We start from the raw sequence: 24,283 nt of genomic DNA, 5'->3' as shown, positions 1-24,283 counted from the left end.
TTTGAGACGGAGTCTTACTCTGTCGCCCAGGCTGGAGTGCAGTGGCCGGATCTCAGCTCACTGCAAGCTCCGCCTCCCGGGTTTATGCCATTCTCCTGCCTCAGCCTCCCGAGTAGCTGGGACTACAGGCGCCCACCACCTCGCCCGGCTAGTTTTTTGTATTTTTTAGTAGAGACGGGGTTTCACTGTGTTAGCCAGGATGGTCTCGATCTCCTGACCTCGTGATCCGCCCGTCTCGGCCTCCCAAAGTGCTGGGATTACAGGCTTGAGCCACCGCGCCCGGCCTCTTGAGTCATTTTCTTCACTCAATACAGCTTTCCTCACATTCATCTCCTTTGTGCTGTTATTGGCAAATACATTACATTTCCATATGTCATAGGCCCAACAATACGTATTATACAGATTGTTTTATACTTTTGCTTTTTAAAACAGTTAAGAGAAGAAAGAAGAAGGAATATGACTTTATTTGTATTTATTTTTATTTATTGATTTATTTTGAGATGAACTTTTGTTTTGTTGCCCAGGCTGGAGTGCAATGGCATGGTCTTGGCTCCCTGCAACCTCCGTCTCCCATGTTCAAGCGAATCTCCTGCTTCAGCCTCCAAAATAGTTGGGATTACATAGGCACATATTACCATACCTGGCTAATTTTTTTGTGTTTTGAGTAGACACTGGGTGTTTCATCATGTTGACCAGGCTGATCTCAAACTCCTGACCTAGGTGATCTGCCTGCCTTGGCCTCCTAAAATGCTGGGATTACAGGCATGAGCCACTGCACATGGCCAAATATGACTTTATACTGACTTTTATAATTATATACTTGTCTTTTTTATTTTTTTTTGTTTTTTATGTGATTCATTGTCTGAGGTCACTTGCTTTCAGCCTGAAGAACTTTATTTAGTATTTCTGCTTTTTGTTTTTTGAGATGGGGTCTCACTCTGTCACCCAGGCTGGAGTGCAGTGGCGCGATCTCAGCTCACTGCAAGCTCCGCCTCCCGGGTTTATGCCATTCTCCTGCCTCAGACTCCCAAGTAGCTGGGACTACAGGCACCTGCCACCACGCCCAGCTAATTTTTTGTATTTTTAGTAGAGACGGGGCTTCACTGTGTTAGCCACAATGGTCTCAATCTCCTGAGCTCATGATCCGCCCTCCTTGGCCTCCCAAAGTGCTGGGATTACAGGCATGAGCCACCGTGCCCAGCCCTATTTAGTATTTCTTATAAGGAAGGCTTGCTAACAACTAACTATCCCAGTTTTTTGTTTATTTGGGAATGTCTTTATTTTGCTTTGATTTTCTAACAATAGCCTTGCTGGATAAAGGATTCTTGGTTGATAGATTTTTTTTTTCCCCCTAGAGCATTTTGAATATTTTGTATCTATCTCAGTGCCTTTTGGCCTTCATTCTTTTTGTTTGTTTGTTTGTGACAGAGTGTTTGTGACAGAGTCTCACTCTGTCACCCAGGCCTGAGTGCAGTGGCATAATCATGGCTTACTGCAGCCTTGAACTTCTGGGTTCAAGCAATCCTCCACCTCAGCCTCTTGAGTAACTACAACTACAGGCTTGTGCTACCATGCCCAGCCAATTTTTTTATTTTTCTTTTGTAGATATACAGTCTTGCTATGCTGACCAAGCTGGTTTTGAACTCCTGGCCTCAAGTGATCCTCCCACCTCAGCCCTCCAAAGTGCTGAGATTATAGGCATGAGCCACCATACCTGGCCTAGCTGTCATTTGTAAGTGATCAGTTGTTTTCCTCTTCCTGTTTTCAAGATTTTCTCATTGGCTTTGGCTTTCAATATTTTCACTACAGTGTACCTATTTGTGGATCTCTTTATCCTGTTTGGAGTTTGTTGAACTTCCTAAAGATGTAAATTAATGTTTTTCAATAAATTTTGGAGGTTTTCAGTCATTCTTTCTTTAAATTTTTTTTTTTTTTTTTTTTTTTGAGAGAAGTGTCCCTCTTATCCCCCAGATTTGAGGACAATGGCTCAATGTCAGCTCACTGCAACCTCCGCCTCCTGGGTTCAAGCGATTCTCCTGCCTCTGCCTCCCAAGTAGCTAGGATTAACTTGCCTGCCACCATGCCCGGCTAATTTTTGTATATTTTAGTAGAGACGGGGTTTCACCATGTTGGCCAGGCTGGTTTCGAAATCCTGACCTCAAGTGATCCACCCACCTTAGCTTCCCAAAGTGCTGGGATTACAGGCATGAGCCACTGCGCCCAACCCTTTCTTTAAATATTTTGTTTTGCTCCTTCCTCCCTCTCCTCTCTTTCTGGTACTCCCATTGTGTTCAATGATGCCACATATTTCTCTGAGGTTCTGTTCATTTCTCGTCACAATTTTAAAAAATCTTTGTTCTTCAGATTGCATAATCTTTATTAATCTTTCTTCAAGTTTACTAATTGTTCCTTCTGCCAGTTTAAATCTACTGCTGTACTTCTAGTGTATTTTTCAGTTTGGTTGTTGTATTTCCAATTCTAGTATTTCCATTTTTTTATAATTTCTATCTCATTATTGATATTCTGTACTTCATGCAACTTTGTCATCATACCTTCCCTTACTTCTTTAATCATGGTTTTCTTTAGTTCTTGTTATAAATAAAGTTTCAGTGCCACAAAAGAAATAGCACTTGAATATAAAATTTTCTCTTTTTTTTTTTTTTTTTTTTTTTTGAGGTGGAGTCTCACTCTGTCACCCAGGCTGGAGTACAGTGGCACGATCTTGGCTCACTGCAAGCTCCGCCTCCTGGGTTCACGCCATTCTCCTGCCTCAGCCTCCCGAGTAGCTGGGACTACAGGCGTCCTCCACCACGCCTGGCTAATTCTTTGTATTTTTAGTAGAGACAGGGTTTCCCCGTGTTAGCCAGGATGGTCTCCATCTCCTGACCTTGTGATCTGCCCACCTCGGCCTCCCAAAGTGCTGGGATTGTAGGCATGAGCCACTGCGCCCGGCCTAGAATTTTCTTTTTAATTCTCAGCAAGGCAATGTACTTCTATAGAAGGGTGCGCCCTTACAGATGGGACAATGGTAAGCACACACTTGGACAAGGGAGGGGAAGGGGTTCTTACCTCTGACGCATGTGGCCCCTGCTGCTGTGTCATTCCCTTATTGGCTAGGATTAGACCACACAGACTAAACAAATTCCGTTTGGCTACTTTAAAGAGAGCGACAGGGTGAGTGGTATGGCAGGAAAAATGGTTATGGCAGAGCAGGAAATTGGAATGAGTCAGGGTGGAGAATGAGCAAGTAATTGGAATGATTCAGGGTGGGGTAGGTAATCAGAATGAGTCAGGGTGGAGCAGGTAATTGGAAAAGGTTGCTTTACGAGGAATTTAAGTTTAAAAGTAGAAGGCAAAGAATTGAACATACTGACATATTGATTCTTTGAAGAGAAATTTAGAACTCATATCTAACAGTTCTTTTAACACATTTTTAACAGCTTTTTTGAGGTCTTTGTTAAATCTGACATCTGGTCACTCTCACAGGCAGTTTCTGTTACCTGCTTTTTTTCCTGGTGTATGGGTCATATTCACCTGTTTCTTTGCATGTCTCATATATTTTTGTCGGAAACTAAACACTTTAGATAATATGGTGTAGCAGCGCAGTACTGGTCATCCACTTCCCAGGGTTACCTTTGTTATTTGGTTATTTGTTTAATGACTTGATGGATTTTTTTTCCTTTTGAGACAGGGTCTCACTCTGTTGCCCAGGCTTGAGTGCAGTGGTGTAATCATAGCTCATATTGGCCTCAACCTCGCTGGGTCAAGTGATCCTCCCAAGTAGCTGGAACCACAGGCATGTACCACCACACCTGGCTAACTTTTTTACTTTCCTTTTTTTTTTCTCTATAGAGACAGGGTCTCTTTGTGTTACCCAGGCTGATCTCAAACTCCTGAGCTTAAGCAGATCCTCCGCCTCAGCCTCCCAAAGTGCTGGGATTACAGGCATAAACAACCACACCTGGCCTGGATGGATTATTTTAGCATAATCTATTCCACCCTCTTCCCCTCCTAAGCAAGTGGCCTCTGATGTTGCTTCTTAGGGGATGCAGCCTTGGATATGCTCACAGACACCCTGAGATGATGGTGGTTTGGGAAGGTCTCTATTTGACCATCTTTTTCCCTGACCACACCCATTTGTTAAGCTCTACTAATTGTTAGTTGATTGCTGTATTTTTCACGCTGTCTCTCTCTCTCTCTCTCTTTTTTTTTTTTTTTTTAAATAAAACCTATACCTGATAGAGCTCTATTGTTCCCAACATTCCCCTGGGGCATAAATTGTCCCAATCAGACTAATCCAATCAAATTCAGGCTCATTTTTCAAGAGGTAGGTCCCAAGGTCAGTGTTTGAGATTTGTTCTGATCCCAGAAGGACACCTCTCAGTGGTCTCCTTCCCTGGTTCTTTCCAGAAAACTAGCCAGCCTAAAGTTTAGCCTACATCTCTAATGAATCTACCCATCTCTTTCCAATTATCTTTCACCACAATCTCTACTGTTTTTGAGAGCACCCTTAGGCTTCAACCTTTCCACATTCAGTTGCCGATGAAGTCAGTTCTATTGGGAAGAGATTTGGAATTCTCTGTGCTGCAGCCTGCCTCACCTTCCGGGCGAATTCTCTGTGCCATTGCTATATAGCTAGGGGTGGGATAACCCATGCTTCTCTCTGAATGACACTCCTGCCTTAGGGGCTGAGCACTCAGTGGAGGAAAAGTAGCCTCAGGTCTTTTTGGCTTGCTTCTCCCACCATAGAAACTCTGTCTTTTATTTTATTTTATTTATTTTTTTTGACAGGGAGTCTTGCTCTTGAAAGGACACAAAGATAGATGTGTACCCGCCCCCCCNGCCGGCCTCGGCCTCCCAAAGTGCTGAGATTACAGGCGTGAGCCACCACATCCAGCCAAGGGACTTCTGTCTTATGAGCCGGAACAAAGAGGCTGAGGACCCCAGGAGCCTCAGTGGTGCCATGCTCACAGCAGAGTGGGGGCTGGGTGGAAGGTGGGAGGCCTCACCTCTTGGACATGAAACTGCCTTTGCAAAGTTATGACTGAGACAGTGAAAGAGATCTAACTTAATTGACTCCATCTTGCTTCTAACCTCCAAGCTGTCCTTGTTCATTCCCGGGCGTAGGCTGAACTAGCTTTGGGAGACACTTAGTTTACAGTTTAAAACAAAGACAATAACAGCCCTTTCCCAAGGCAGACCTCCTTCTTGTCTGGGGACTAGATTGCCCTTATAGGACTAACACGAGCTACAAGATGAGAGATTATGGTTTAGGAGTCATGCCGGTGGAGGCTACAAGATTCTGATCCCTCTCTAAACTGCTCCTGAGATCAGTGCTTGAGATATTTTGCAGACCCTACGCTTGATGGAGTAGCTGGCACCATCTAGTTGGATAAACTGGCTCATCTAATCTTGTGGCCCCCATCCAAGAACTGACTCAGCACAAGAAGACAGCTCCGACTCTCTATGATTTCATCCCTAACCAATCAGCACTCCCGGTTCACTGGCTTCCCCCCACCCACCAGGCTGTCCTTAAAAACTCTGCTCCCTGAATGGTCGCGGAGACCGATTTGAGTAATTAATACAACTCCAGTCTCCCATACAGCTGGCTCTGCATGAATTACTCTTTCCCCATTGTAATTCCCCTGTCTCAGTAAATCGGCTCTGTCTACGCAGTGGGCAAGGTGAACCCCTGGGGCGGTTACAGGCATACTTGCCCAGAACAGTGCTTCACCAACCAGTAGCTGGGGACAAGGTGAGAAATTCTGATTTCCTGCCCCTCCTGGGAAGAAATCTTTCCTACTGGGAGCCGGAGGGAGGGGACCTTTAGTCTGGAATGGAATTTCCATCTTTTTGAGCTCAAGGGGTGGGGAGCAGGTCTTAATTTCAATACCACAGACTCTCACTGTTCTCATTAAATTTGAGTAGATTTGTTGAATAAATGTTTATTCATCTTTTGAAATGCCTTTAGGACCATTTCCAGAGGGTGTCTGGCTGTGGTGAGCTTCCCGCCCCCGGTGGACAAGAAGCATGAGGAACTATTTCTTTGCTGTGTTAAGCCCCTAAGAGGAGAGTTTTCGTTATGACAGCAAATCTAGCTCAGTGCTTCTCAAACTTGAGCATTCATTGGAAACATCCAGAAGCCTTGTGAAAATTGGGCCCTACTCCAAGAGTTTCTGATTCAGCAGATCTGGGTTGGTGTCTAAGAATTCACATTTCTGGCTTTATTCTTTTTTGGTGGGAGGGACAGAGTCTTACTTTGTTACCCAGGCTGGAGTGCAATGGCATGATTTCGGCTCACTGCCACCTCCGCTTCCCGGGTTCAAGAGAATCTCTTGCCTCAACCTCTCGAGTAGCTGGGATTACAGGCACCCGCCACCACGCCCAGTTAATTTTTGTATTTTTAGTAGAGATGGGGTGTCGCCACGTTGGCCAGGCTGGTCTTGAACTCCTGACCTCAAGTGATCTGCCCACCTCGGCCTCCCAAAGTGCTGGAATTACAGGTGTGAGCCACCGTGCCCGGCCAGAATTCACATTTCTAACAAGTTCCCAGGGAAAGTCCATGCTGGGGGGTCCAGGGATCACACTTTGAGAACCACTGCTCCAGCCCATCCTCTCTGATACTGGTGGATAAATAATAGTACAATAGTGTTTATTTCATAAGCCAGTTACAAGTTATTGCATTAAGATCTGAAAAGCAGTTAGAGTCGTGTCTGGCACACAGGCAGCCTTAATAATTAACCATTATTAATATGTCCCGGGATTTTCTTTTTTTTTTTTTTTTTTTTGAAACGGAGTCTCGCTCTGTCGCCCAGGCTGGAGTGCAGTGGCACGATCTCGGCTCACTGCAAGCTCCACTTCCCGGGTTCACACCATTCTCCCACCTCAGCCTCCCGTGTAGCTGGGACCACAGGCGCCCATCACCACACCTGGCTAATTTTTTGTAGTTTCAGTAGAGGTGGGGTTTCACCGTGTTAGCCAGGGTGGTCTCCATCTCCTGACCTCGTGATCTGCCCATCTCAGCCTCCCAAAGTGCTGGGATTACAGGCATGAGCCACCGTGCCCGGCCTCTTACCTGTTTTTCTAAGTCAGCATGCTGGCCCCCGCAGATCTGAAAGGAACTCTGTCCTGTCTGCATACAGACACAGCGGCCTTGTGACTAAAGATCCCTCTGTTCCCATTGGGGCTGGACTAGGTGTTTTGCTTCTTAGAGAACCAACAGACCTCAGTCACGTTCCCAACATGATGTTAACGGGAAGTAAGCGGAAGGTAAACAACTGTCAAATGTCTTCCTTGTGAGCAGATTGTATAAACGGAAAGATAAAAACCGAGCCACGTCAGGCAGAAGGCGGTGTCTGTGTTCTCTGCTGAATCCCAAGCCCTTCTTCCAGTTGCATAAGCATTCAGGAGGTTGTCAATTGTGGTCCCAAAGGAAACAATCTGGGGAGAAGGTCAGGGCAGATCCCTTTGGTTTTTTTTTGGTTTTTGTTTTATGAGAGAGAGTCTCGCTCTGTCACCCAGGCTGGAGTTCAGTGGCGCGATATTGGCTCACTGCAAACTCCGCCTCCCAGGTTCAAGCAATTCTCACGCTTCAGCCTCCGAGTAGCTAGAATTACAGGGGCTCACCACCACGCCCGGCTAATTTTTGTATTTTTAGTAGAGGCCAGGTTTCACCAGGTTGGCCAGGCTGGTCTTGAACTCCTGATCTCAGGTAATCTGCCTGCCTCGACCTCCCAAAGTGCTGGGATTACAGGTGTGAGCCACTGCACCTGGCAAAGGTTGGATCCCTTTCAACACAGAAGAGGGAATGCATGCTGGGGCCACCGGGAGAACAACTGTGATGTTTCATACGTCGATTCCTAATGTCTTGCCATAATCCTGTTGAATAGGTAGCTAGGCAAAGATGAGCAGGGCAGGACAGGGCCCCTCCCCTCACCAGGAATGTCAGGTGACAATCAAGTGATAATCAGGTGGTTTTTGTTTTTGTTTTTTCTTTTTTTTTTTTTTTTTTTTTTGAGACGGAGTCTCGCTCTGTAGCCCAGGCTAGAGTGCAGTGGCCGGATCTCAGCTCACTGCAAGCTCCGCCTCCCGGGTTCACGCCATTCTCCGGCCTCAGCCTCCCGAGTAGCTGGGACTACAGGCGCCCGCCCGGCTAGTTTTTTGTATTTCTTAGTAGAGACGGGGTTTCACCGTGTTAGCCAGGATGGTCTCGATCTCCTGACCTCGTGATCTGCCCGTCTCGGCCTCCCAAAGTGCTGGGATTACAGGCTTGAGCCACCGCGCCCGGCCTTTGTTTTTGTTTTTTCAAGATGGTGTCTTGCTCTGTCGCCCAGGCTGGAGTGCAGTGACATAATCTCAGCTCACTGCAACCTCTGCCTCCCAGTTTCAAGTGATTCTCCTGCCTTGGCCTCCTGAGTAGCTGGGATTACCGGCATGAGACACTGTGCGCAGCACTGATGTTCTCTAGAATGTAAGTGCCAGGTGTACAGGGACCTTGCCTGTCCTGTCCCCTGCTCTACGCCGACTCAGGAATAACGCCTTTCCCATAAGAGGTCCTCCATGAGTGCCTGTAGAATGAGTGAGAGAATTCCCAGATAAGAACTGGATAAGAGGGGCCTGTCAGTGGGTTCTGTGCTCACCAAGTGTTGTTTATGTTACCAGAAAGGGGTCCAGATCCAGACCCCAAGAGAGGGTTCTTAGACTTCACGCAAGAAAGAATTGGAGCAAGTCCATCAAATGAAAGCAAGTTTATTAAAGAAGTAAAGGAATAAAAAAATGTGATGTGACTTGGCTGTGTCCCCACCCATATCTCATCTTGAATTGTAATTCCCATAATTCCCACGTATCCTGGGAGGGACTCGGTGGGAGGTAATTGACTCGTGGAGGTGGGTCTTTCCCATGCTGTTATTGTGATAGTGAATCAGTCTTACACGTCTGATAGTTTTATAAAGGGGAGTTTCCCTACACAAGTGCTCTCTTGCCTGCCACCATGTAAGACGTGCCTTTCGCCTTCCACCATGATTGTGAGGCCTCCCCAGCCACGTGGAACTGTGAGTCCATTAAACCTCTTTTTCTTTATAAATTACCCAGTCTTGGGTATGTCTTTGTCAGCAGCATGAAAACAGACTAATACAGAATGGCTATTCCGTAGGCAGAGCAAACCCAAGGGCTGCCTGATTGGCTATTTTTATGGTTATTTCTTGATCATATGCTAAACAAGGTGTGGATTATTCATGAATTTTCCAGGATAGGGGCAGGCAATTCCCAGAAAGGACGGTTCCTCCCCTTTTTAGACCATATAGTGTAACTTCTGGACATTGCCATGGCATTTGTAAACTGTCATGGCACTGGTGGGAGTGTCTTTTGTATGCTTATTAGCATACTATATATATTATATATATACACACATATATATATTTTTTCTTTTGAGACAGAGTCTCGCTCTGTCACCCAGGCTGGAGTGCAGTGGCACGATCTTGGTTCACTGCAATCTCTGCCTCGTGGGTTCAAGCGATTCTTCTGCCTCAGCCTCCTGAGTAGCTGCGACTACAGGCATGCGCCACATGCCTAGCTAATTTTTGTATTTTTAGTAGAGATGCAGTTTCACCATATTGGCCAGGCTGGTCTCAAACTCCTGACCTCTTGCTCCACCTGCCTCAGCCTCCCAAAGTGTTGGGATTACAGCAGTGAGCCACTGTGCCCAGACGCCATGATATTATAATTACCATTAAAGAGCAGTGAGGATGTCCAGAGGTCACTTTGGTCGCCATCTTGGTTTTGGTGGGTTTTGACCAGCTTCTTTATTGCATCCTGCTTCATCAGCAGGGTCTTTGGACCTGTATCTTGTGATACCAGACTTGCCGACCTCCTATCCCATCCTGTGACTTAGAATGCCTTAGCCGCCTGGGAATGCAGCCCAGCCAGTGTCAGCCTCATTTTACCCAGCCGCTCTTCAAGATGGAGTCACTCTGGTTCAAACACCTCGGTCAGTTACACAAAGGAAGCTCAGAAAAGAGTAACTCCTCCGAGGTCTCCTGGGGTGTGGTGTGGCCAGAACCACTGCTCAAGTCCAATTAGATGAATTAAGTGCCTGCAGCCTCTGCCAGGATGAGAGCCTCTCCCCTCAGCGCCCAGGGCATGGTGATGTTCTGCCAGGCAGAGGCCGCTGCCCGGGGAAGAAGGCCAGACTCCAGAGAGGGCGGAGAGGGCACCTTGCCACCCGCTGGTCGGGCCGAGGCTGGATGCCCACACCCTGGACATTACAGGAGAGAGACGCTGGAGGCAGCTGCCTGACAATCCTGAGCTTGGACACAAAAGGAATTTGGAGTTTTCCACTGTGAACCAGACCCTGGGTTGTGGTTGGAGAGACCCCAGTTCAAATCCCAGTGTGTAAAAATAGAGATAATAGCTGCTGCAAACATGTGTTGTGTGGATTGAATGAATGTGCTTGTGAACGGTCCCTAGGAGGTCCTTCCCCACTGGCCCTTCCCAGACCTGACCCGGGGCCTGATCCCCAGGAAGCCTACTTCCCTGCACCCCCGGCCGGGAATGGATTCTTCAGAGAGAGGCTGGGACACGGGAGAACTGGGTGACCAGGGCAGAGTGTGATCATGCCCCAAATAGGTTGCTTTTCCAGCCTGTCACTTTTTCCCACAGTTGCTGACCTAGAGACAGCTGGAAAACTGGCTGGCCCGAGGGGAAGGGATGGCAGGGAGGGCACAGAGGGACACCTTGACCCTGTACCCCCTCCCACCTCCCAGGGTGCCAGTCTTCTGGTGGGGGCTGCCTCAGAGTGGAGGTCGGGGGTTCTGGGACACTTAAGGCAGGGACAGTGGCTCTTGGAGCTGCACGGGAATGGGGCGTTGTTTAAAACGTGGCTCTGGGGCCAGGCACGGTGGCTCACGCCTGTAATCCCAGCACTTTGGGAGGCCGAGGCGGGCGGATCACCTGAGATCAGGAGTTCCAAGCCTGGCCAACATGGTAAAACCCCATCTTTACTAAAAATACAAAAAAATTAGCCAGGCGTGGTGGCACATGCCTGTAATCCCAGCTACTCAGGAGGCCGAGGCAGGAGGATTGCTTGAGGCCAGGAGTTCAAGACCAGCCTGGGCAATACAGCAAGACTCTGTCTCTACAAAAAAATTGAAAATTAGCTGAACATGGCAGCATGCGCACCTGTGGTCCCAGCTACTGTGGAGGATGAGGTGGGAGGATCACTTGAGCCCAGGAGGTCGAGGCTGCAGTGAGCCATGATCACATCACTGCACTCCAGCCTGGGCAACAGAGCAAGACCCTGTCTCTTAAAAAATATAAATAAATGTGAAATGATAAATTAAAAAATAAAATGATGTATCTCTGACCCCACCCCCAGAGAGTCCATGTCTTGGGGGACTCGAGGCAGGCCCTGGAGTCTTTATCATAAGAAGCCCCCCAAATAACCCTGCTGCAGACCCCAGGCTACACTGGCAGAGGAGTCTCCTCCCAGTTCTACCCTGGCTCCAGGTCACCCTAAGCTCCTCCCTTCCCTTCTGCTTCAGTTTCACCTGCTGTCAGATCACAGAGGAACCAATAGCGCTTTTTAGGAGCTTTCAGCTGAAATCTCTGCCTCACAGTCCGCACCGCTGCCGGCTCTGACTGTTCCTCCACCTTGGCTTTGCCCAGGGATCTGTCCTGTCTCCTCTGCAGCTGGCCTGAGCCAGCCCAAGTCAGCCGTCTCTGCCGGGCCCCTCTTCTCCAGCAGCTCAGTTAGCCCCCGTCTTGGGAGACACAGGGCAGGCAGTAAACTGCTGGAGGAGGAGAAGGAGGAGGAGGAGGAGGAGGAGAGCGAGGAGGAGGAGAGCGAGGAGGAAAAGGGGACTGGGAGAAGGAGGAGGAGTAGGGGAAAGGGGAGGGGAAGAGTAAGGAGGAGGAGGAGGCAGAGGGGGAGGAGGAGAAGCAGAGGAGGAGGGGGAAAAGGAGAAGGGGGAGGAGGAGACAGAAAGGGAAGAAACCTGGTCTCCATGGGCAAACGGGGCTTGACCAGCGGGTGGGGCCTGCTTGGGGGCGGGGTGCGGGGGGATGCAGGGTTGGCCAGGCCATCTCTGCTCCACACACAACCATGTGCAGGATGCCATGTGGCTATTTTTACCCCTGCCGAGGAAATAGCCTGATTTATGTGAGGCCTGGTCCCGTTTGTTCGGGCCTGTGTTATAAATACACCTGGCCCCACACTCGTGTTCACTTGGACAGAGAACTCAGGCATTGGCCTGCACAGCCTCTCTCTGGCCTCCCTCCCCGCCTCACCCTGCCATGCAGCCTTGTTGAGAAGTCCTTCTGTTACCGTAGGGAGCTAGTGACACAGGAGCAGGGCAGGACCCCCACAACCAGCAATGTCAGGCACCACCAGGTGACGGTCAGATGGTTGAGTTTTTTTGTTGTTGCTTTTTGTTTTTTGTTTTTGAGACAGGGTCTCACTTTGTTGCCCAGGCTAGAGTGCAATGGTGTGATCTCGGCTCACGGCATCCTCCGCCTCCTGGGTTCAAGCGATTCTCCTGCCTCAGCCTCCCGAGTAGCTGGGATTACAGGCGCTCACCACCACACCCGGCTAATTTTTGTATTTTTAGTAGAGACGGGGTTTCATCATGTTGGCCAGGCTGGTCTCGAACTCCTGACCTCAGGTGATCACCTGCCTTGGCCTCCCAAAGTGCTGGGATTACAGGCGTGAGCTACCGTGCCCAGCACCAGCCCCAAAACTTTTTAATGAACTTTCACTCCTGCTCTAAAACTTGCCTTGATCCCTCACTCCACCTCATGCACCTCAGTGGAATTCTTTCTTCTGAGGAGGCAAGGATTGAGGTGAATCCACATGGATTCACCAACACTAACACTTCCCCGATATATCTCCCCACTGCTGCGCCCAGCTCACCTCAGTCCCCAAGGCCTCAGTGTGAGTGAGTTTATCAGATGCATTCAGGAGTGGCACGTGTCTGGGAGCAAGCTCTGATAAGGGAAGAGAAGGAAAGGGGCTTTGGATTTGAGGTCCACACTTTCTTCAAGGAACAGGTTTAGCTGGGCATAATGGCACACCTGTAATCCCAGCACTTTGGGACGCCAAGGCAGGAGGATCGCTTGAGGCCAGGAGTTCGAGACTAGCCTGGGCAATATAGCGAGACCCCCATCTCTACCAAAACAAAAAAAAATAGAAAAATAAGCCAGGCACAGTGCTGCGTTCCTGTAGTCCCAGCCACTCTGGAGGCTGAGGTGGGAGGATTGCTTGAGCCCAGGAGTTTGAGGCTGCAGTGAGCTATGATAGCACCATGGCACTCCAGCCTGGGCCACAGGGTGGGACCCTGGCGAAGGAAGGAAGGAAGGAAGGAAGGAGGGAGGGAGGGAGGGAGGGAAGGAAGGAAGGAAGGAAGAAAGGAAGGAAGGAATTGATGTGGGTGAAATTCAGGCCAGGCTGGACAGTCAAGGGCAATTTTCAGGCCAGGCAGCTACTGTCAGACATCACCCTCTCCTCTGAGGATCCCTGGTCCTACCTGAGCCTCCCAAGTAGCTGAGACTACAGGCATGTACCTCCATGCCTGGCTAGTTTTTGCTGCTTCTTTTTATTTTTATTTATTTTTTTGATAGAGACGGGGTTTCACCATACTGCCCAGGCTGGTCTTGAACTCCTGGGCTCGAGCAATCCACTGACCTTGGCCTCCTACAGCACTGGGACTAGAGGCATGAGTCATCGTGACCTGCCTATTATTTATTTATTTATTTATTTATTTGTGTTAGGCTCTTACAGTGAAGCAGTGGAAGTGGAGAGGGAACAAAAAAATCTGTAACTGGTTGTGATCAATTAAGTGTAACCACCACTGCACTCGGGCCAGTTCCATCGAGTTCATTATGAGGAAGGAGAGAAGACGGGAGAGCTTTCTACTTTCTAGACCCTGGGGTTTGTGGGGAGAGGCAGGCCGAGGGAGGAGAGGAAGAGACTGGACACAGCGCCCTGCTATGGGTGTCTCCATCTGGACTGCTGCTGGGAGGGGTGGTTGTTCTCTTGTTTTTCTTTTTTAGACGGAGTTTTTTTGCTCTTGTCACCCAGGCTGGAGTGCAGTGGTGTGATCTCAGCTCACTGCAACCTCCGCCTCCCCGGTTCAAGCGATTCTCCAGCCTCAGCCTCCCAAGTAGCTGGGACTACAGGCACCCGCCACCACGCCTGGCTAATTTTTGTATTTTTAGTAGAGATGGGGTTTCACCACGTTGGCCAGGCTGGTCTCGAACTCCTGACCTTAAGTGATCCACCCTCTTCGGCCTCCCAAAGTGCTAGAATTACAGGCGTGAGCCACTGCGCCCAGCCAGTTGTTCTCTTAAGAGAGGCAGGATTCTCTGGCCCTGCTGCCCCGTGGACCCATGGAGGAGACCCATGCAGGCTGCTCCTCCATCCTGGGCTGGGAAACATCAAAGCAGATGTGGGGCCAGCATGCTTACAGTGGAGACATCACTTCCCAACAGCCTGAAAAACTCCCATTTACCCTTAAAAGCTCATCAGACCTGGCCGGATGCGGTGGCTTACGCCTGTAATCCCAGCACTTTAGGAGGCCAAGGCAGGCAGATCACGAGGTCAGGAGTTCAAGACCAACCTGGCCATCATGGCGAAACCCCGTCTCTACTAAAAATACAAAAATTAGCTGGGCGTGGTGGCAGGCGCCTGTAATCCCAGCTACTTGGGAGGCTGAGGCAAGAAAATCGCTTGAAACTGGAAGGCAGAGGTTTCCGTGAGTGGAGATTGAGCCATTGCACTCCAGCCTGGGCGAAAGAGCGAAACTCTGTCTTTTTTTTTTTTTTTTTGAGACGGAGTCTCGCGCTGTGTCACCCAGGCTGGAGTGCAGTGGCGCGATCTCGGCTCACTGCAAGCTCCGCCTCCCAGGTTCACGCCATTCTCCTGCCTCAGCCTCCGAGTAGCTGGGACTACAGGCGCCCACCACCACGCCCGGCTAGTTTTTTGTATTTTTAGTAGAGACGGGGTTTCACCATGTTAGCCAGGATGGTCTCGATCTCCTGACCTCGTGATCCACCCGCCTCGGCCTCCCAAAGTGCTGGGATTACAGGCTTGAGCCACCGCGCCCGGCCGAAACTCTGTCTTAAAACAAAAATTTTTTTAAAAAAAAACAAAACTCATCAGACATCTTTCTGCAAACCCCGCCACGCCAAAACTCTCATAGACAGAGCTAGCTGCCCCCCACTGTGGGTCCCCTACTCCATTATCAGAGTCATTGAAAGGCCTGTCCCTCCAGCCAAGCAAACTCAGGGCAGGCAAGGGGGCCACACCCTAGGCTGTGCCAGACAGTGTGGGGCTGTGGGAGACCCAGGCGGAGCCTCTGCTCTGTCCTTAGGGGGCCTCTGAGAAGAGGTTCTAGACAGAGAAGACCAAGGGGCGGTGGTGGTGTCAGGGCTGGGGAGGAGAGGGAAGGGCTGCACCAGGGGAGCACGAACTCCTCTCCCTCGAACCTTCCACTGCCCGTCCCTGGGCAGACACAGTCCAGGCATCACTGCTGCAGCTGTAGGAAGGACCTGCTAGGTGAGCTCATCTCTGTGAGCACTGACTGGCAAGGGAGCCCCCTTTGTAGCCAGTGTTCCTCTGAAACAGCGATGCTATGAGACGACTGGCTTCAAGTCCCTGGAGCCCCACCCTTCCTGGGCACTTGCTGTTTCCCTGCCTCCTCTTTCTCTCTGTACCCAGAAAGGAGGAGCCCCTGCGTTGAGGACTGGCCCCTTGCACTGCAGGGAGAGGAGCAGGGCCCTGACACCAATGGTGGGCACCTGGTGTCTGGCCTCAGGGATCCACATGTTTTGAGAACAGATACGGTCCCAACTTCAGATTGAGCACTGCTCTTCTAAGCATATCCACATGTGGCTGGGTTGAAGTCAATATTCCAGAGAAAAAAATCCATCTGTTCCTAAAATTTCGGTTTGTTTGTTTGTTTGTTTGTTTGTTTTTCGAAGACGGAGTTTTGTTCTGTTGTCCAGGCTGGAGCGCAGTGGCATGATCTCAGCTCACTGCAAGCTCCGCCTCCCAGGTTCAAGCTATTCTCCTGCCTCAGCCTCCCTGAGTAGCTGGGATTACAGGCATGCACCACCACGCCCAGCTAATTTTTGTTTTTTTTTTTTTTTTTTTTTGAGACGAAGTTTTGCTTTTGTTGCCCAGGCTGGAGTGCAATGGCACGATCTCCAGTCACCATAACCTCCGCCTCCTCGGTTCAAGTGATTCTCCTGCCTCAGCCTCCCAAGTAGCTGTGATGACAGGTATGCGCCACCATGCCCGGCTGATTTTGTGTTTTTAGTAGAGACAGGGTTTCACCATGTTGGTCAGGCTGGTTGCAAACTCCTGACCTCAGGCGATCCACCCACCTCGGCCTCCCAAAGTGTTGGGATTACAGGCGTGAGCCACCATACCAGGCCTTTAATCCTTTTTCTTTTTTTTTTCTTTTGAGACGGAGTCTTGCTGTGTCGCCAGGTTGTAGTGCAGTGGCGTGATCTCGGCTCACTGCAAGCTCTGCTGCCCGGGTTCAAGCGATTCTCCTGCCTCAGCCTCCCAAGTAGCTGGGACTATAGGCAAGCACCCAGCTAATTTTTGTATTTTTAGTAGAGATGGGGTTTCACCGTGTTGGCCAGAATGGTCTCGATCTCCTGACCTCGTGATCCGCCCGCCTAGGCCTCCCAAAGCGCTGGGATTACAGGCGTGAGCCACCGCGCCCGGCCAGTCTTTTTTATCTTGTTTCCAAATGAAATCATACCTGAAGACAACTTCATTCTCTCGGACGAAAGAGCACTGACCTCTAGCTCATCCTCACTCACACCTCCCACCTACTCCATGGCTCCTGCTTAGACACCAGGACACTCAAAGCTGTGGGCCCTCCCCCATCTGCCTTTCCTGAGACTTCCAGACCCCCCAGGTCAAGCTGACCACCCTTACCCCCACCCCAACATAGCCCATTGGCATCAGACGTGCTTTGCTGTAGTGTACACTTATTTATTTATTTATTTATTTATTTATTTATTTATTTATTTTGAGACAGAGTCTGGCTCTGTAGCCCAGTCTGGAGTGCAGTGGCACAATCTCGTCTCACTGCAACCTCTGCCACCCAGGTTCAAGAAGTTCTCCTGCCTCAGCCTCCCAAGTAGCAGGAGGGATTACAGGCATCCACCACCACGCTCGGCTAACTTTTTGTATTTTTAGTAGAGACGGGGTTTCACCATGTTGGTCAGGCTGGTCTCAAACTCCTCACCTCAAATGATCCACCTGCCTTGGCCCCCCAAAGTGCTGGGATTACAGGCATGAGCCACTGGGCCCAGCCGTACACTTCTTTTAAAGAAATAAAAATGATCAGAAACCATAAATAGGCTTGGCTTGGTGGCTCATGCTTATAATCCCAGAATTTTGGGAGGCTGACCAGGGAGAATCCCTTGAGGCCAAGAGTTTGAGACGAGCCTGGGCAACATAGTGAGACTCTGTATCTACAAAAAATAATAACAATAAATTAGCTAGGCATGATGACGCATGCCTGTAGTCCCAGCTAGTCAGAACAGAAGGAAGGAGGATCGCTTGAGCCCAGAAGTTCGGGCTGCAGTGAGCTGTGATTAAACTGCTGCACTCCAGCCTGGGCAACAGAGTGAGATCCCATCTCAAAAGAAAAAAAATTAAAACCTTAGTTTACAGGCATATATTATCATTGCAAATGATTGCTGCAAAAGAGAGTTCTCACTGTGACAAATCATGGGATCTTTAAAAGTTATCATTGATAAAAGATGACAGAGTGGGAGAAAAGAAAAAGGAAAGGAGGCCGGGCACGGTGGCTCATGCCTATAATTCCAACACTTTTGGAGGCCAAAGGGAGCGGATCACTTAAGGTCAGGAGTTCGAGACCAGCCTGGCTAACAGGGTGAAACCCCGTCTCTACTAAAAAAGCAGAAATTAGCTGGGCATGGTGGCCAGTACCTGTAATCCCAGCCACCTGAGAGGCTAAGGCAGGAGAATCACTTGAACCTGGGAGGCAGAGGTTGCAGTGAGCCGAGATTGCGCCACTGAACTCCAGCCTGGGCGACAGAGCGAGACTCAGTCTCAAAAAAGAAAAGAAAAAAAAAAGGAAAGAAAAGAAAAAGTTACCTTTTCTTTGGAGCGGTGGGGTGGCTGTGCGGGATTTCACCCTGTTAGCCAGGCTGGTCTCGAACTCCTGACCCCAAATGATCCGCCCGCCTCAGCCTCTCAAAGTGCTGGGATTACAGGCATGAGTCACTACGCCTGGCCGAAAAAGTTATCATTGAAATGAAATTGAAAATTTCAAATCCTCAAGGAATTTGAAGATCTCTCCAAATGCATTTTCACATCCCTGTTTTGAGAGATATCTCTGGGAAACATCGCCCCCACCCACACACAGCAAGACCCCAAGGTCCAGGACCACCTCACTGTGTAAAGTCCAGGACAGAGAAAGCACCTGGTAAATGCTGATGGGTGATTTTTTTTTTTTTTTTTTTTTTTTGAGACGGAGTCTCGCTCTGTCACCCAGGCTGGAGTGTGTGGCGCGATCTCGGCTCACTGCAAGCTCCGCCTCCCGAGTTCACGCCATTCTCCTGCCTCAGCCTCCCGAGTAGCTGGGACTACAGGCGCCCGCCACCTCACCCGGCTAATTTTTTGTATTTTCAGTAGAGACAGGGTTTCACCACATTAGCCAGGATAGTTTCCATCTCCTGACCTCGTGATCCGCCCACCTTGGCCTCCCAAAGTGCTGGGATTACAGGCATGAGCCATCGCGCCCGGCCACTGATGGGTGATTAAGTGAAGGAAGGAAAGATCTGGAGTGCAAGCAGGGGATGAAGACAGATGCAAAACATTGGTTCAGAAGGTGCCCCTTCCCACAGTGGAGTGGAGGAATCTCCAAGGCAGGGGTCTGTGGTCCCCAGCTGGTCCGTGGCTTGTTAAGAATCAGGTCGTGCAGCAGGAGGTGAGTGGCAGGTGAGGGAGCATTACCGCTGGACCTCCGTCTCCTGTCAGATCAGCAGTGGCATTAGATTCTCACGGAGCGTGAACCCTATTGTGAACTGCACATGCGGAAGATCTAGGTTGCCCGTTCCTTATGAGAATCTAATGCCTGATGATCTGACGTGGGACAGTTTCATCCCCAGACCCTCTGGCTCACTTCTACCCCCAACCCCAGCTCCATTCTTTGAAAAATTGTCTTTTTTGAAACTGGTCCCTGGTGTCAAAAAGGTTGGGGGTGCTGGGCGCAGTGGCTCTCGCCTGTAATTCCAGCACTTTGGGAGGCTGAGGGGGGCAGATCATTTGAGGTCAGTAGTTCAAGATCAGCCTGGCCAACATGGCGAAATCCTGTCTCTACTAAAAATACAAAAATTAACCAGGTGTGGTGGCGCATGCCTGTAATTCCAGCTACTCAGGAGGTTGAGGCAAGAGAATCGCTTGAACCTCAGAGGCAGAGGTTGCAGTAAGCTGAGATTGTGCCACTGCACTCCAGCCCAGGCAAGACAGCGAGACTCTGTCTCAAAAAAAAAAAAAAAAAAAAAAAAAGTTTGGGACCACTAGAGGACAGGCAGGTGGAAGAAGGAAAGAGAGAAGTGTGAGGGGCGTTTTGTCTGCCCCTGAGCTCTCTCACACCCGCAGCCCAGGGCAGGTACGGCTGGACTTGGAGGGTGGAATGGTCTGGGCAGAGATCAGTTTGAAACTTCAGCCCTGGAGTGAACTGGAGCTGGGGCTTTATCTTTCTCCCTTTCTTTATTTTAACTTATTCTCATGTTTTAGTTTTGTAAAGATAGGGTCTCACTATGTTGCCCAGGCTGGTCTTGAACTCCTGGGCTCAGGCAATCCTGTCACCTCAGCCTCCCAAAGTGCTGTGATTACAGGCATGAGTCACTGCACCCAGCTCTTTCCTCCTTTCAAAAACAAGAAACCTGGCCAGGCATGGTGGCTTATGCCTGTAATCTCCACATCTTGGGAAGCTGAGGTGGGCCAATCACTTGAGGCCAGGAGTTCAAGACCAGCCTGGCCAACGTGGTGAAACCCTGTCTCTACTGAAAATACAAAAATTAGCCGAGTGTAGTGGTGCACGCCCATAATCACAGCTACTCAGGAGGCTGAGGCAGGAGAATCGCTTGAACCCGGGAGGCGGAGGTTGCAGTGAGCCAAAGTCGTGCCACTGCACTCCAGACTAGGTGACAAAGTGAGACCCTGTCTCAAAAAAAAGAAAGAAAGAAAAGAAGCCTGAGTCACAGGAAGAGGCTTCTCTCCAGCCCCTGGGAAGCAGAGGAAGCCCTGGCTGGGACAGGCTCCCAAACTCAGGGGTCCTGCTGGGCGCCTGCTGTCACTCTCAGTACGGACCTGGGAGAAGGCAGTGGCCCATTTATGACACTGCACCCCGCTAAGCAGGCAGAGCCTCTGGAGCCCTTCTGCAGCTGGAGGTTCATTTCCTTCCTGATGTCATAGTGCTCCAAGGTGGCACAGTGAGGATGGGAGCCTAGGGAATTGTCATCCACCCTGGAGCCCTTTCCGTCTCTCAGCTGCTGTCCCAGCCCCGCATCCCGAGAATTCCTGCAGAAATCGGTGGGCCCTGGGCTTCCTGGATGGGGAACCACAGCCCCCGAGGCAGAATGGCACAAACCCTCCAGTGGGTCCCGTTCTCTTCTCCCAGGGATCAATGAAGCCCAGGGCGTGGGGGCTCAGCCTCGGTGTCCCGGCCCCTCTGGTCACACAGCAGCTATTGCTATGGGGTTGGGATGCAGGGAGGAAAAGCCCAACGTCCCCCTTCCCACCCCAGGCCCCAACTTCTCTGTATTTGTTTATTTACCTTGGAAAAGGCCCCGCGGCCCAGGCAGGAAATGGGCCAATTCCAGGAGGCCGGGCCAGGGAACAAGGAGCTACATTGTGCTCGGGCGGTGGCTCCCCACCGGGGTCTGCCCGGAGCCCAGAGAGGGGGGTCTGCATGGGGGCCGGGCAGGAAGGAGGCGTGGGGCTGAGGGGCTGCCAGTGCTGCCAGCCAGCCGGCTGGCCTGTGAAAGGGCTTCTGTGCGGGGGGTGGGTTGGGGGCTGTGGCTCCCCATCCCACTTGGGAATGAACAGAGGCTGGGCATGGGGGGAGGCAGACGCTGGGCTGGGGCTGGCCCCCGGTCGTGACCCAGGGCCCACCTGGCACCGACCTGCCTGCCCAAGGTAGACCCTGGCCCGGGAACCCCATCTCCTTGGGCTGAGATCCCACCCTGTGGCTGGAGAATGTTCCTGCCCTCAGCCTCCCTTCTGGGGGTCTCAACTCCTGCCAGGCAGCTGGCCTGACCTCAGGCTGCCCCTAGCCCAAGGCCGGGGGCTGGAGAGCCCTGTGGTCAGAGCCCTGCCCTCCATGCCCAAGCCCAAGCTGGCACTGGGGCTGATGTCGTCATGGGAGCGGCTTGAGGAGGGCTGAGCCCTCCCTGACCACAGACTCTTCTTTACTGACAGGCTATCGTCCGTATGGACTGATCATTCATTCACTATTCATTCATTCAACACACTTCCTGTCTGTTCCATGCACACTCCCCTTCTCTCCACTTCTGGCCCCGTTTCCTCTAATCCTTCATTCCTTGGTTCCCAGAGGGTTAAATGTAGATCCATACGTCACCTCTGGCTCTGAAGGTCTCTGAAGGGCTGGGCGTGGTGGCTCAAGCCTGTAATCCCAGCACTTTGGGAGGCTGAGGCAGGTGGATCACCTGAGGTCAGGAGTTCGAGACCAGCCTGGCCAACATGGTGAAACCCCATCTCTACTGAAAACACAAAAATTAGCCAGGCGTGGTGGTGGCGGGCGCCTGTAATCCCAGCTACTTGGGAGGCTGAGGCAGGAGAATCACTTGAACCTGGGAGGCAGAGGTTGCAGTCAGCCGAGATCACGCTACTGCACTCCAGCCTGGGCAACAAGAGCGAAACTCCATGTCTCAAAAAAGCAAAACACAAAACAAACAAAAATAAATAATTAAAAAAATAAGAGTCTCTGAAGACTTCCTGCTACTTTCTGGGTAAGGCCCTGCGGGGTCCATGCCCCTCCTCTCCACCCTCCACTTCCCACCGGGCTCTTCAGGCCCCAGCCTAGATAACACCAGGTTATTCTTGGTTTCCTGGGGACTGGGTGTCAGGAGGGAAAGGTGGGGGGAGTGTCAGAGAGGGGATGGATTTCTCCCACCCACACTCAGGGAGGCCTCCGGATGAACATGTCCTTCCAGCTGATGGACCTCAGGATTGGGAGAAAGATCGGGGCCAAGAGACGGGCACAACAGTCACCTGGTTTCTTCTCCTTTCTTTTTTTTTTTTGAGACTGAGTCTCGCTCGATCACCCAGGCTGGAGTGCAGTGACATGATCTTGGCTCACTGCAACCTCCACATCCTGAGTTCAAGTGATTCTCCTGCCTCAGCCTTTCGAGTAGCTGGGATTACAGGCGTGCACTGCCATGCCCAACTAATTTTTAGATTTTAGTGGAGATGGAGTTTTGCCATGTTGGCCAGGCTGGTCTTGAACTCCTGACCTCAAGTGATCTGCCTGCTTTGGCCTCCCAAAGCGTTGGGATTACAGGTGTGAGCCACCTCACCTGGCCACCTGGTTTCTTCCATGACAGCTCCCTCTCTGCTGAAACAGCATTTCCCACCCCCACCCACGGCATCACTCTCCTGCTGCCATTTTCATCAAAGACTGATGTCACCTGGCATGCTTTTAGGATTTTTTTCTGGTGATTTTTTTTTTTTTTTTTTTTAAATTTTAAAGATGAGGTCTCGCTATGTTGCCCAGCCTGGTCTCAAACTCCTAAGCTCAAGGGATCCACCTGCCTCTGTCTCCCGAAGTGCTGGGATTACAAGCATGTACCACCATGCCTGAACCACATTGCATGCAGTTTATTTACTTTTTTTTTTTTTTTTTTTGGTGGAGTCTCATTCTGTCACCCAGGCTGAAGTGTAGTGGTGCGATCTTGGCTCACTGCAACCTCCGCCTCCTGGGTTCAAGCAATTCTCCTGCCTCAGCCTCCCGAGTAGCTGGGATTACAGGCGTGAGCCACTGTGCCTGGCCTTTCAGATTTGTCTCTTTAACCATTACACCTGTAATCCCAGCCCTTTGGGAGGCCGAGGTGGGCAGATCACCTGAGTTCAGGTGTTCAAGACCAGCCAGGCCAACATGGTGAAATCACATCTCTACTAAAAATACAAAAATTAGCCAGGCATGGTGGCAGGCACCTGTAGTCCCAGCTACTCGGGAGGCTGAGGCAGGAGAACTGCTTGAACCTGGGAGGTGGAGGTTGCAGTGAGCCAAGATCGCACCACTGCACTTCAGCCTGGGCAGCGGAGTGAGACTCTGTCTCTTTTTTTTTTTTTTTTTTTTTTGAGACTCTTTTTCAAAAAAAAAAAAAAAAAGTGTCAGGTGCTGCCAGAGACACTGCTTTTCCCTAATTGACCCATTTGGTCTTCACGTTAACCGTATTTTATAACAACTATCATTTACAGATAAGGAAACTGGGCCAATGAGGAGGTGAGAAATCACTCAAGGCTGCCAGGTACAGTGGCTCATCCCTGTAATTCCAGCACTTTGGGAGGCCAAGGGAGGAGGATTAATTGAGGCCAGGAGTTTGAGACCAGCCTAGGCAACATAATGAGACTCCATTTCTACAAAAAAAATCTTAAAAATAGTGGGGTGTGGTGGTGCATGTGTAGTCCCAGCTACTCGGGAGGCTGAGGTGGGAGGATCACTTGATCCCAGGTGTTTGAGACAGCAGTGAGCTATGATTACACTACAACCTGGGTGATGCAATGAGACCCTGTCTCAAAAACACACACACACACATAGACATACACACACAAATTGCTTAAGGCGAGCCTGGTGTGTCAAGCCCCTGTTCTGAGCACTTTGCTTATATTATCTCCCTTAATCCTTCCCACCACCCCACATGCTAGATACTGGGATTAATTTAGTTGAGCTGTAATACATCAATACTGTATGAAATGCTATGCAACATCTAAAAGGAAGACAGGTGGAGCTTTTATTTATTTTTTATTGTACTTCTTTTTTGAGACACGGTCTCGTTCCATGACCCAGCCTGGAGTGCAGTGGCACGATCATAGCTCACTGTAGCCTCAACTTCCTGGGCTCAAACAATCCTCCCACCTCAGCCTCTCAAGTAGCTGGGACTACAGGTGCACGCCACCACGACTGGCTAATATTTTTGTTTTTGTTTTGAGATGGTGTCTTGCTAAGTTGCCTACGCTGATCTCAAATTCCTTTTTTTTTTTTTTTTTTTTTTT

The 24,283-nt window shown here is 50.2% G+C and overlaps 1 long non-coding RNA gene across 1 annotated transcript in view; it reads right to left on the bottom strand.

The window, feature by feature from the left end:
- Window positions 1-13,237, bottom strand: part of LOC112621251 — a 29,746-nt gene extending 16,509 nt beyond the window's left edge. The window contains exon 1 of the long non-coding RNA XR_003118692.1: window positions 12,905-13,237. This is a non-coding gene — a long non-coding RNA (uncharacterized LOC112621251). The remainder of the gene's footprint in view (window positions 1-12,904) is intronic.
- Window positions 13,238-24,283: the final 11,046 nt, after the last annotated feature.

The sequence above is a fragment of the Theropithecus gelada genome, chromosome 3 (genome assembly GCF_003255815.1).
Source record: "Theropithecus gelada isolate Dixy chromosome 3, Tgel_1.0, whole genome shotgun sequence".
Classification (NCBI taxonomy): Eukaryota; Metazoa; Chordata; class Mammalia; order Primates; family Cercopithecidae; genus Theropithecus; species Theropithecus gelada.
This window is presented reverse-complemented; position numbering and strand designations above follow the sequence as displayed.